Source organism: Triturus cristatus, chromosome 1_2, assembly GCF_964204655.1.
Source record: "Triturus cristatus chromosome 1_2, aTriCri1.1, whole genome shotgun sequence".
Classification (NCBI taxonomy): domain Eukaryota; kingdom Metazoa; phylum Chordata; class Amphibia; order Caudata; family Salamandridae; genus Triturus; species Triturus cristatus.
In genome coordinates, this window is record NC_140580.1 from 467,645,961 (window position 1) to 467,660,227 (window position 14,267).

The following is a 14,267-nucleotide window of genomic DNA, read 5'->3' on the forward strand; positions in this document are numbered from 1 at the left end:
CGGTTGCTCTGATGATATTGCTCAAAATGTCGAGCAACCGGATATGCTGGATCTTTGTTGGAAATTGCCCGCATGTGCTCCAGAATGCGTTTTTTAGTAGGATGTATGGTACTACCTATGTATCTTTTTGCGCATGGGCAAGTAAGGCAATAGACAGTAAAATCTGAATTACAATTGAGGAAAAGTTTCATCTTTCGTACAGGTCTGGGGTCATTGGGTCTGCCTGAGTATGTTGTTGTTTTCTCACTAAATTTGCAGGCTTTGCAGCGGTTACAGGGATAAAACCCTGTAAGGCCTATTTTGTTTTTGACTCTAGGGACCGGATCAAAGTGACTATGAACAAGGTGGTCGCCAATAGATAGGCTACGCTTGTAGGTGATGACAGGGCGTGCTGGTAATTTCCTTTTGAGAATGTTATCTGTTTGTAGGATGTGCCAGTTTTTCTTGAAGATCTGCATGATCTGACTAGATTTTTCATTAAAATTGGTTATCATCCTAACCTGCCCTTCTGTTGATTCAGTAGCTTTCTTTACAATTAACAGATCTTTCCTGTCAATCTCTTTAACTTTAGTATCAGCTATGGCGAGGTCTGCGTTTTTATAGCCTCTTTCCCTGAATCTTTTGGTGGATTCTGTCTTTACCTGGGCATAGTCTTGTGCTTTGGAGCAGTTTCTTTTGAGGCGTATGAATTCCCCAAATGGTATGTTCTTAATGGTACTGCGTGGGTGGTGGCTGTCAGCATGCAGGACAGTATTGCCTGCTGTGGGCTTTCTGTAGACCTTAGTAGACAGTGTATCATTGTCTACATAGACTTCTAGATCCAGGTATGTGACAGATTTGTCACTGATTTCCCCCGTGAATCTTAAGTTGAGATCATTTACATTAAGGGAAGCCACAAATTCCTCAGCCGAGGTGCGACTGCCACGCCAAATTATAAAAAGATCGTCTATGTATCGTGCCCAAAGAGCGATCTTTTCCACCCAGCATTCATTTGCCTCGCCCCAGGCCACGTGCTTCTCCCACCAGCCCACGAAAAGATTCGCGTAGCTGGGGGCGAAGCACGTTCCCATCGCGGTCCCTCGCAATTGTTGATATAACTTTCCTGCAAAAGTGAAAATGTTGTTGGTAAGACAGAAAGTAATCATTTGTATCAACATTTTGTTATGTTGGTAATACTTCATAGGTCTTCTATTTAGAAACCAATCTATAGCCAAGATACCCTTGTTGTGATCAATGCAGGTATATAGACTGGTGATGTCCAGAGTTATGAGTAGCATATCAGTATCCCAGGCAGTTCCTTCAATCAATCTTAGGAAGTCTTGTGTATCCTTGATGTAGGAGGCCAAGTCTTTTACTAATGGTGCCAAAAATAGGTCTATGTAAATAGATGTGTTTTCCAATAGACTACTGATGGACGCCACAATGGGTCTGCCTGGGGGATTGTTTATACTTTTATGTACCTTAGGAAGATGGTAAAAAGTTGGAATCGTGGGTGCCTCACATTTCAGGAATAGGAATTCATCTTGATTTAACAAACCATCTGCTTTCCAGATTTGTAGGAGATTATGGTATTTGTCGATGCTTTCAAGATAAATTGCTCTGGATATTGGCAAGTAACAGTCTTTATCGTTAAGTTGCCGCATCGCTTCATCTTGGTACTGCTCTTTGTTAAAAACCACCATGTTTCCCCCTTTATCTGAAGGTTTAATTTCAATGGTTTCGTCTTTCTCCAAAGATTTTAGGGCCTCCCAATATTTCCTAGGGATATTGTAGCGTCGTGCATCAGGATCTTTGCAGTTGGCCAACCTTTTCAAATCTAGAATTACTGCCTCACTGAAGACATCGATAGCGTCGAAAGGTGTTTTCGGAATTGCACGAGACTTCAGCTTGAGATTACTGTGTCCGCCTACTTGGTTGACACCAGATCCTGCCAGATATTCTTCAGTCAATGATTCGCCTGACGGCGTGTCTGGAAGTGAAGAGCTTAATTCCCTCATTGTTATCAAAGTTTCCAGATCATGACCCGTTAGGGCATCTGATCCGCTTACTCCTAACTCTTCCGTTGTTGTTGGACCTCCAGTTTTTGGATGCAAAAGATATATTTTCTGAAATTTCAACTTTCTGATGTATTTGAACAGGTCAATTCTGGTCCGTGCATAGTCAAAGCCTGCGGTGGGACAAAAAGTAGGTCCTAGCTGTAGGACCTTGATTTCTTCCTGTGTTAGAATCTTGTTTGATAAATTGATGACTGTCATTTCATTTTTTCTTTCATTTACCACTTCCCCCTCCTCCCTCTGCTCCGTGTAACTCTCGGGGTTGTATTGTCTCCCCCTGCCTTTCTTTCCTCTCCTTGTTTTTCGTTTCTTTTCCCTCGTGGCAGGGTTTGTTGCGGAGGGTGGGTTCTTGGTGTTGGTCGTTGTCGGCTTTCCCTCATGAGTTGGTACTCCTGAAAAAAAGGAGGGGGTGGAGAGGATTCCATGTTTCTGCTTGGCTCTGGCGGTGCTGTACTTTGCTCACCTTCTGATGTTTCAACTTCCGATTCTGAAGTGTCTATATAGCCACTTCTGTTCGTGCCTTGTTGGTTCATTTTTCTCCTGGGTCCGTCAAACTTTTTGGCAAAAGTCAAGACTCGTCCGGTTGCGTAGTCTTGTTCATCTCTCAAGAACTTGGTTTGTTTGCGCTTGCGGATGATAGACTCATAGTCCTTGAGGCGTTTGATCATGGCACTCCTTAACTCTTCTGCTAGTTTGACATCCTTTTCTTTGGCTATTAGATCTTCCAACCTTTTTATTTCAACCAGGAGTTTTTCTCGGTCGCTCCAAGCGTACTTGATGAGGATCCTGACCATTCCCTTGGCAGAATCAGTGGTATGCTCTGCCCATTCCTTTAAGAGAGCCGGATCTGGATGTTCATATGAGGGGACGGTAAAGATGCGGAGACCTCTCGGGATTCTGTCACAGTCTATGTATCTTTGAAGTGAAGTCCCTTCCCACCATTTTCGTAGTTCTCTTTCTTGTACTTTTTCTAAGGTCTGGTACAGTATGGCCAAATTGCTTTCTGGCGACTTCTGCGTTGAATCGCTTTTGGCTTGTATATTGGTAGCACCAATGCTTGTTTTAAATATATCTGCGGCCGCTTCCTCTCTCTCAGTGAGGCTTGACATATTTTCCAATGCTGGTGTCCAATTGTTAACGGAACTATTCGGGGAGGAGGGAACCTGCCATTCACATGCTCCCTATTGCTTTTCAGGACTGAGGCTTAGAGTTTCACTCGGCGTGCAGAAAGGCAAACGAAGATCACTCACCACGTAGACACGCGTTCACGACTAGCGAAGAGCCCTCCGGTTCGTGGTGCAGTCTCGTGACGGTAATCCTTCGACTTCCCGCAGAGTCCGAGAGTTGGTTACGGGTGCCGCAGGATCTTACGGCATTGTTGCTTCTTCCCGATAAGCCTCGGGGCCGGCGGCCATATCAATTTAATCAACAGCACTTCACCGCCGCCGCTCCGTCTTCGTCCTGGGTGCTTTCTTCCGGCGGTGGTGAACCGCCAATACACGAAACAACCAACACGTATAGACGTGTAAAGTGAAGAGCACTCCAGCAAAAATCCAGGGACAAAGTTTTTTTAAAGCATGAATGCTTTATTTGGCAAGTTCCCCCCGTGCTACCCCCGAAACGCTGACAGACGCGTTTCGCCGACTGGCTTTTTCAATGTCAGTTTCCATTATGTTAAAACGGCACATTTAAAGTTCAACAAAGTGTCACATGACAATGAATGCGTAAACATAGAAGATGGATTAGCAGCAACATTGTATCTAAATTCATGGCGGCCATCTTCTAGTAGCAAATATAAACAAATAAAGTGCCTGACGTTCATACAAAAAATAACATATGTGCAGATTAAAAAACAATTTCAAATTGGCAGACAGCATAAGTGACAGGTGATAATAGGATATTTATATATTTGAGATGGGAAAGATGCACGATTTTAGATACTTAATATTTCTAAAAAAGTTTTTTGGACTGACTAGGATCTACAGAATGTATGTAATCCTCAAAGTTGTTGGTTGATCTACAAATTTATGGGGGGTGAGCAGACTGGAAAAATACTAAATACTCGAACTTAGTTCGTATAATTTTTAGTTAGTCACGCTGCCCCCCTGAAGTCAGGCATTCCCTCCAGATTGCCTAGTCACCTGACCTTGTGTATTAATGAAAAAAAAAAAAAAAAAAAAAAATATATATATATATATATATATAATCTACTGGCAGTCGCCAGTAGATAGTTATAGTTAGGATCGTGTTTCCATAGGAAATCCGCAACATTCTATTTGGAATAACTTTGGCGCCGATTGACGAATCCTCGCGAAATTTTCAAAATAGGTGGGGCGCTCCGCTCCGCTCCGCTCCTTCCCTGAAAGTCTCGGGGGGATTCGTCAAGCGGGGGCTGAGAAAAAGGGGGGGTCCCAAAACGTGTTTTCCCCATGCATTTTTCCATAGGACCTTTAGTCCAAGCTACAGCCCGAACGGCTGAACAGAATTACTTGAAATTTGGCAGAGAGGTAGTCCTCGGGTCAGGGATGTGCCTTTTGCAGGTCTGGTGTAAATCTGTTCAGTATTTCCTGAGAAAATAGCATTTAAAAGCATATATATATCTATAGGCGCGCTCCGTGCGCGTACGGTAAAATTTACCGTACGCGCACACTGCCGTGCGCGAGCGTGATTCTGATTGGTTGCTAGATCTTAGTAAACATTCGAATCGGTCGAAACTAGGAAGTGTCGGCCGCCATTTTGTCTCTCGCAGTCTGAGGGGGTGAAAAACAAAGGTGGAGAACGTGAAAAGGGGGCAGGGTGGACAGTTCCTGACCCCCTAGCCTTTGTCAGGGGGTCCCAGAAGGACCCCCAAGGACCAAAATTTCCTTTAATTTTTTTGCGAAAAATCACGGAGTATGCGTAGCGTGCGCGTACGGTAGAAACTGAAAAATTCCGCGAACTGCGCACCGTGCGCGTACGGTACGCGCACGGTGAAAAACCTTAAAAAAAATAAAAAATACATAACTTAGCATTTAAAAAACCGTACAAATTCACTGAAAAAACCATAGGTTTCACACACGTTATAGTTAGGAATTAGCATTTAAAGTACCTTGCAAATTCACTTAAAAAACCATAGGTTTCACACATGTTATAGTTAGCTGGAAATTTCACTCGTGAAAAACCATTGAAATTCCCCCGTTATAGTTAGTGCAGGCAACTATAACTCACGCGACCGCAATCCTCTGCTGATGACGTCAGATATTGCATCACTGATGACATATGTGTCTTTCTGAAAAAAAAATATTTGTAATATATGTATAGCTAAAAAATAATGGAAGAAGACGGGTAAATAAGTGTCTAAATACAGTGATGTAATATCTGACGTCATCAGCAGAGGATTGCGGTCGCGTGAGTTATAGTTGCATGCACTAACTATAACGGGGGAATTTCAATATATAAACTTTCGGATGTGTATTTTTTTTTGTGAAAAGGGAATTTTTAGGGTAGGTATGGACTTCTGGGTGACAAGTGTATTGTTAGAGTTCAGGTTGGGTATGGATTTTTGGGTGGCAAGGGTATTTTTAGGGTGGGTATGGGTTTTTGAGTGGTGAGGGATTTTTCAAGGTTTAGGGCGGGTATTGGTTTTTGGGGGCGAGGGGAATTTTTAGGGTTCAGAGTGGGTATGGGTTTTTTGGTGGTAAGGGTGTGTGTGTATATATATTTTGAATTCATGAGGATGTGAAGCCGAAACGTGTCCTGAGAGACCGTTGTTGTGGACTGACCCGTGAATAAAACCACTTGGAGCGTTGAGTGCCCCACCTTCGTTATTTTAAGCAGAAGGATTTTGCTGAATATAAAAAAATATATATATATTAACAAGCGTGTATATACACATATATATGGGGTTATGCATACCTGGTAACTTTTTACCCCACATATGACTTTACCCTTACCGTACATGCCTTGACAACGCAAATTGTGATGTAAAGGCATGTGTGGTAAAGGCATATGCATGGTAAAGACTTACTTCGTAAAGACGTGTGTTAGTGTCACAGTGGTTGTGATGACTGCATTGTAAAGCCATGCGTGTAGTGGCTTGTGGGGTTTCGTCATACATCCGCTGATAAAGCACCAGGTATGTGGGCTTTAAAGGCTAAATCTGCTCTGTGTCCAGCTCTCGTGCACTGGTTGCCAACCTCTTTAGTGTTACCAGTGTTAGAATCCGCTCATGGCTGTGCAGCAATAGCCCCAACCCCTCCTTTTGTGAGCTGCAACACAGTGTGATTATCATATGCTTGCTAGTATGCCTTTGCTTTGCTAGTCATTCTGACGTCCTGCGTAGCCAAGGGAGATGGTGGAGCAGCACTGCCTCCTGTGTCTGTCCCACATGCTCTCTTGGGTGTCTAGTGCATGATAGAAGCCTAGGAAGTGACCCAAAGCACCTTCCGGTGTATTTAGTTTTTGCTATTTATTAGGTAAGTTCTGCCAGACCTCGAATGTATTAAACTCTCCTGATAGATACATAATTTCAGCCGGTTTCCTTTCCAGGCTGTCAGACATAATTTTAGCATCGAAACGTGCTCTTCTCTCAGCTAAGCCTCAGAGACAACGTAGACCCTTCAAACCCTCGTGACCACCAGACCACATCTGAACTGCTAAAGAACACTCAATAGTGGACGAGTAATCCCAGGGTAAGAGCAGCGGGGACAAAACAAGAAGGAAAAGAATAGTTGCCTTTTCGCCTGTGAAAAGTAAATAAGGCCGAATCGCTTTTATCTGAAGAACAACCTTGCCTTTGTCCCCACGTACAGCTTCCCATTTGTCCCACATAAGACCCCCTCCACCCCCAACGCATGCTATATGTGTAATACATTCCTGTGGTTCACTGCCTCCATCTCATAACTTGGTAGCTCCCAAGCCTATAACGTGATGCATTTATAATGTCATAACGAGGGCCAGGGCAGGTTAGGGTGACAACATGCTCATGAGAAAGATGTGCTTCTTGAGCTCAGCAGTAGGTCAGAGAGAAGAAGTTGTGTTATGTATTTTAATTAGAAGAATTCTAATCCTGTGTAGCCAGAAAACATCCCTTTTATCTTTTTCCACTGCACTTTCTCCCAACATTTCACTGTAGTAGTACCAAAACCCCTGATCACTTACACCAGCATTTCAGCAAGCACTTATCCCCATGTTAAACCACCACATTACACCATCATTTCACACTGTAAGCCATCACTACTTCTCCATATCTGGCCAAACATCGCATTTAGAGTAACCTGATAGCTGTTCAGTAGTAATGAAAGCATTCCTTCAATGATAATGCAAGTAATCTTTCGAGTTTCCAGTGGTTGACTATATTTCTGTGGACATGTGCTTCTCACATGCAAGTAAACACCTTATATGGCCAATTGTAGTTCGTCATACCTTGGTATTTAGAAATCAGGCTTGATTAATAATAGCCTTTAGAGTTAAGGGCCTCCTTTAGTGTTTAGAGCAGAGGTTTCCAATCTTTTCTGCAGCGAGACCTACTTCTTTTCCGTGAAAATCATTGTGAGCTACTAAAGGCCGAACAACTTCAACATTTTTCCCAGAGTACCCCCCACGCCCAGCTTCATTGAGTAGGGATAGAAAGATAGCCATTTAGTGCTTGCAATGCACATTATGAAACCAGAGAGCCTGGTATTAGTCCTGGGTACCCTCTTCAGCAAATTACATGCTCCAGACCTCTGCAGAAACTAGCTAAGAAGACTACAATCATAACAAATCTTGCGAACCTGGAGAGCTGTTCAGAGCTGCCAGCATACTAAAAACCATTAGTTGCCCATCAATCTTTCACACTTTCTCATCCACCACACTACTACATTCCATAACATGTTGTGAGAAGCTGGCCTGGTATATGATGTTCACCAATGTAAGTGGGCACCTTGCATCAGTCCAGACAACCCTTATGGTGATTTAGGAGGTCTTAGACAACCACATAAAGCTCTCTTAAGTGGTAGCTGTGGAGAGCAGCCTTCAGGCTTAGTCTTGAAGGAGTGTAAAGCAGCTTGTTTCACCAGAAGTTGGCAGTTCGGGCTGGACTGTTCCCATGAGGCACAGGGTCAAGACTGATTTGCATATGGCTGGGTTCAAACTGGAACGGCATGGTGAGCAAAAAAACGATGGATTTAGGCCCAGATCTCTGTACTGGGGTGAATGTATGACATTGTTCTGCATTCTGTCCATCAATTGTTGTTTTTGCATTTGTCACCCCGAGTGGGAAGGGTATGCCCAGACGTGGGTCCCTTGCTCTCCATGCCACTGGTAATCAAACAAGCCTGGCTGAAGACGGCTGAAATGCCAGAAACCGGTCCTAGGATGCTTGTTTCCAGTCCAGGGAGGACCTGGCTTGGCAGTTCGGGCTGGACTGTTCCCATGAGGCACAGGGTCAAGACTGATTTGCAGATGGCTGGGTTCAAACTGGAACGGCATGGTGAGCAAAAAAACGATGGATTTAGGCCCAGATCTCTGTACTGGGGTGAATGTATGACATTGTTCTGCATTCTGTCCATCAATTGTTGTTTTTGCATTTGTCACCCCGAGTGGGAAGGTATGCCCAGACGTGGGTCCCTTGCTCTCCATGCCACTGGTAATCAAGCAAGCCTGGCTGAAGACGGCTGAAATGCCAGAAACCGGTCCTAGGATGCTTGTTTCCAGTCCAGGGAGGACCTGGCTTGGCAGTTCGGGCTGGACTGTTCCTATGAGGCACAGGGTCAAGACTGATTTGCATATGGCTGGGTTCAAACTGGAACGGCATGGTGAGCAAAAAAACGATGGATTTAGGCCCAGATCTCTGTACTGGGGTGAATGTATGACATTGTTCTGCATTCTGTCCATCAATTGCTGTTTTTGCATTTGTCACCCCGAGTGGGAAGGGTATGCCCAGACGTGGGTCCCTTGCTCTCCATGCCACTGGTAATCAAGCAAGCCTGGCTGAAGACGGCTGAAATGCCAGAAACCGGTCCTAGGATGCTTGTTTCCAGTCCAGGGAGGACCTGGCTTGGCAGTTCGGGCTGGACTGTTCCTATGAGGCACAGGGTCAAGACTGATTTGCATATGGCTGGGTTCAAACTGGAACGGCATGGTGAGCAAAAAAACGATGGATTTAGGCCCAGATCTCTGTACTGGGGTGAATGTATGACATTGTTCTGCATTCTGTCCATCAATTGTTGTTTTTGCATTTGTCACCCCGAGTGGGAAGGGTATGCCCAGACGTGGGTCCCTTGCTCTCCATGCCACTGGTAATCAAGCAAGCCTGGCTGAAGACGGCTGAAATGCCAGAAACCGGTCCTAGGATGCTTGTTTCCAGTCCAGGGAGGACCTGGCTTGGCAGTTCGGGCTGGACTGTTCCCATGAGGCACAGGGTCAAGACTGATTTGCATATGGCTGGGTTCAAACTGGAACGGCATGGTGAGCAAAAAAACGATGGATTTAGGCCCAGATCTCTGCACTGGGGTGAATGTATGACATTGTTCTGCATTCTGTCCATCAATTGCTGTTTTTGCATTTGTCACCCCGAGTGGGAAGGGTATGCCCAGACGTGGGTCCCTTGCTCTCCATGCCACTGGTAATCAAGCAAGCCTGGCTGAAGACGGCTGAAATGCCAGAAACCGGTCCTAGGATGCTTGTTTCCAGTCCAGGGAGGACCTGGCTTGGCAGTTCGGGCTGGACTGTTCCTATGAGGCACAGGGTCAAGACTGATTTGCATATGGCTGGGTTCAAACTGGAACGGCATGGTGAGCAAAAAAACGATGGATTGAGGCCCAGATCTCTGTACTGGGGTGAATGTATGACATTTTTCTGCATTCTGTCCATCAATTGTTGTTTTTGCATTTGTCACCCCGAGTGGGAAGGGTATGCCCAGACGTGGGTCCCTTGCTCTCCATGCCACTGGTAATCAAGCAAGCCTGGCTGAAGACGGCTGAAATGCCAGAAACCGGTCCTAGGATGCTTGTTTCCAGTCCAGGGAGGACCTGGCTTGGCAGTTCGGGCTGGACTGTTCCCATGAGGCACAGGGTCAAGACTGATTTGCATATGGCTGGGTTCAAACTGGAACGGCATGGTGAGCAAAAAAACGATGGATTTAGGCCCAGATCTCTGTACTGGGGTGAATGTATGACATTGTTCTGCATTCTGTCCATCAATTGTTGTTTTTGCATTTGTCACCCCGAGTGGGAAGGGTATGCCCAGACATGGGTCCCTTGCTCTCCATGGCACTGGTAATCAAGCAAGCCTGGCTGAAGACGGCTGAAATGCCAGAAACCGGTCCTAGGATGCTTGTTTCCAGTCCAGGGAGGACCTGGCTTGGCAGTTCGGGCTGGACTGTTCCCATGAGGCACAGGGTCAAGACTGATTTGCATATGGCTGGGTTCAAACTGGAACGGCATGGTGAGCAAAAAAACGATGGATTTAGGCCCAGATCTCTGTACTGGGGTGAATGTATGACATTGTTCTGCATTCTGTCCATCAATTGTTGTTTTTGCATTTGTCACCCCGAGTGGGAAGGGTATGCCCAGACGTGGGTCCCTTGCTCTCCATGGCACTGGTAATCAAGCAAGCCTGGCTGAAGACGGCTGAAATGCCAGAAACCGGTCCTAGGATGCTTGTTTCCAGTCCAGGGAGGACCTGGCTTGGCAGTTCGGGCTGGACTGTTCCCATGAGGCACAGGGTCAAGACTGATTTGCATATGGCTGGGTTCAAACTGGAACGGCATGGTGAGCAAAAAAACGATGGATTTAGGCCCAGATCTCTGTACTGGGGTGAATGTATGACATTGTTCTGCATTCTGTCCATCAATTGTTGTTTTTGCATTTGTCACCCCGAGTGGGAAGGGTATGCCCAGACGTGGGTCCCTTGCTCTCCATGCCACTGGTAATCAAGCAAGCCTGGCTGAAGACGGCTGAAATGCCAGAAACCGGTCCTAGGATGCGTGTTTCCAGCCCAGGGAGGACCTGGCTTGGCAGTTCGGGCTGGACTGTTCCCATGAGGCACAGGGTCAAGACTGATTTGCATATGGCTGGGTTCAAACTGGAACGGCATGGTGAGCAAAAAAACGATGGATTTAGGCCCAGATCTCTGTACTGGGGTGAATGTATGACATTGTTCTGCATTCTGTCCATCAATTGTTGTTTTTGCATGTTTCACCAGAAAGCAATCTTATAGTATAGATTTAATAGAAAAAGAAAAAGAACCACATAAAGTATTTATAAAAATATGTATTTATTATACAACACTATCAAATATATTTTAGTATTGAAGATAGACATAAAGCACACAATACTTCAGCAAAGAAAACACAGTAAATAGCACTAATACACTGTGGGCCCCGGGGGGGACACCAAACCATATACTAAGAAAGTGGTATAAGAACCACAGCTCGAGTCAGGACAATGTCAAGAGGATGTATAATCGCTGGGACCCCAATGGACCACCCAAGGTGAGTAGGTAGGGACCCCACAGAGGACGCTTGCAGTGTGGGAACACGACCGCGGGCTCCTTACAACTCTACGTGTAAGTCTGGTTGGAGTTTTATAGATTAATGACCCTTCCCAGTGGACCCTAAAGAAACCCAGTGGAAGACAGAAGGTTGGAGAGCCCTCCGCACCCATGGATTCTGTGGTACCCAAGTTACCTATCCCAGGAATGTCGGGTTCATAGCTGTGAAGTGGCATCGGAAACCGCTGTCGAACCCAATGGAGCACTTTAGGTAAGTCCCGCTGCTGGAAGAGGAGAAAGTGTCTGTAGGAATCCAAACACTAATTTTTGAAGAGAAGTACCTGAAAGCAGAGGGGACAGAGTCTGGGTCACATGGGAGTGACCAGGTGCTTGGAAGACGAATGCCCACCGATGTCGGGTGCTTCAGGAAAGATATTGATGACCTTGACTCTGCAGCTGCAGGGTCTAGGCGATGCTGAGGATGACCAGAAGCCGGATGCAAGCTGTCCCATGAAAGTTGTCGAGTGCTGAGGGGTTGGTGTCCGGTTGGAGCACCAACAAGCCTTGGCAAATGCAATCCACGTAGGAAGTCAAGAATGTACACGATGAGGAACAGCAAGGGCCAGGAGACTCACCACAAGCAAGGGGGAGTCACAGTAGGTCACGAGCAAGCAGAGGAGCCTGAAGAAAACAAAAGTGACCCACAGGCCTTAGAGGACCTCAAGCAGCTCACCAAAAGATGCATGCCACAATGCACACGATGTGGTGTGACTGAAGATTCTGGTCACTGGAGGAGCTCAAGGTTGGGGCTACATGGAGCCTGAAGATCTTCTTGCAAAGATGACAACAATCCTTTGCAACTGCAAAGGGGATGTGGTTCCCAGGGGTTCGGTAATTGCAGCCCCCACGAGGACTACTAGCCTCAAACTTAGTGAGAGGGTAGAACAGGCCTCAGGAGCTGTGGAAAACCACCACCTGGATTGCAAAGCCCACGGAGTCCGAAGGAGCTCAGGTTCTAGAGACCGGTCGACATAGTTGAGGTGCCTGCAAATGCAGGGGAGTGACTCTTTCACTCCAAGGGAGATTACTTTGGTTGTCCTTGATGCTTCACAGGTCTTGGAAGGTTCCTGTATGATGCACAGCCCCAGACGATGCAGCAGAGTGGAAGGGAGGTGAAGTCAGGCCCTACAAAGTTCAGCGCACTCCAGAGTGCCCAGACGGTAGAAGTGCAATGGTGTCTGATATGAATCTTATCCCATGACAAATCTAGGGACCTACACCCAGGCAAGCCAATAAGTACCCTAGGGAATGGGTTGAGAAGTTTCCGGGGACCCTCCCAGGGGAAGGTCAGGACAGGGGGAGGTTACCCCATGTTCTTTGTCCAGTTTCGCGTCAGAGCGGGAGCCAACGGCTCCCAGGATTGGTTTAACCCCTTCGATGCTGCGCAGATTCCGCCGCTGTGCTGACGGAATCTTGCGCGGGTGTGGTCATGACGGAATGGTTCCGTCATGAGCACAGCTCAACCGTGGGTCATGACAGAACCATTCCGTCATGAGCACCGAAGGGGTTAAACTGGACTATGCACGGGGACACCAAATGTGCCCCTCATGCAGACTTTCTGGTGCTGGCAAGCGCACCCAACCAGCCCTAATACACTAAATCCTGTCTGGAAGGTGGTCACACCTCCCTGTAACAGGATGCCTATTGTTCCACCTTCCTCTGCTCGAGCTTGGCTCAGCAGCAGGAGGGCAGAAATGTGTCCCTGGTCGGCAGCAACAATTTTATGCTGTCCGGGTCAAGAAGGCTGGTACCGAGAACACAGAGCCTAACGGAGGGCTCTTCCAGTGCTTGGAATCATACCTCTCACACTGTTTATGGTGTGAGGGTATTCCAACATGATTGATACCAAACATGATAGCATTCGTTGCAGCCGTTTTCGAGATGGCCATCTCGTAATTATGTGGTGCTCCTGTATATAGTATATGGGTGCTTCACTGACAACCCAGGAGAATGGACTCCGTAGGCTGCAGGGGTGACTTGCTCATGCAGGTGCACCCTCTTACTTAGAACTAAGCACCTTGCCCTCAGGATTGTAAAGACCTGCTATAGGGGAGAGCTCAGGGGTACCTATCCCCAGGGTACATGGGTACCATATACTAGGGACTGATAAGAGCACCCCAGTATCCAATCCGGGATTGTACCTTGGTACTAACACAACAGTTTAGGGAGAAGGCAGATAAACTGGGGTCCTGATTAGCAGGATCCCAGTTAGTCTAGCCAAAAACAATATCATATAAAGCAAAAAGTCTGGGTAACCATAAAAAGCAGATCCTACTTTCCTACATTCAGTAACCACACGTCTGTGATCATCAGGCACAACATGGAAACACTTCACACATAGGTTAAAAAAAATAAAGACCACACCTTTCCAACCACACACCCTACGTGGATTAGCTAGCTGACCATGCAGGTAAGTGCTTCTGTGCCCCACATAGGGGGAGTAAGCACTATATAAATGCTGCAGTACAAATATTTTATTACATCATACCTCCTTTTTCTACATTCACACGACAGGAACTTGAAATGCCTGAGTTCAGGGTGTGCACTGTACAAAAATATCTACTGACCAACTATAAATTTTCTCCATGTAGTATTAACCTATGCCACATGTATGACTTACCACTTAGTTCATTAATATAGCATTATCATCGGGGATGATAGGAGTCCATGATTGTTTCATGTTCAAAAGCTATCACTTCT

The 14,267-nt window shown here is 46.1% G+C and overlaps 1 protein-coding gene across 1 annotated transcript in view; it reads left to right on the top strand.

The window, feature by feature from the left end:
* Window positions 1–14,267, top strand: part of CFAP46 (cilia and flagella associated protein 46) — a 1,240,276-nt gene that overhangs the window by 208,078 nt on the left and 1,017,931 nt on the right. The window lies entirely within an intron of this gene.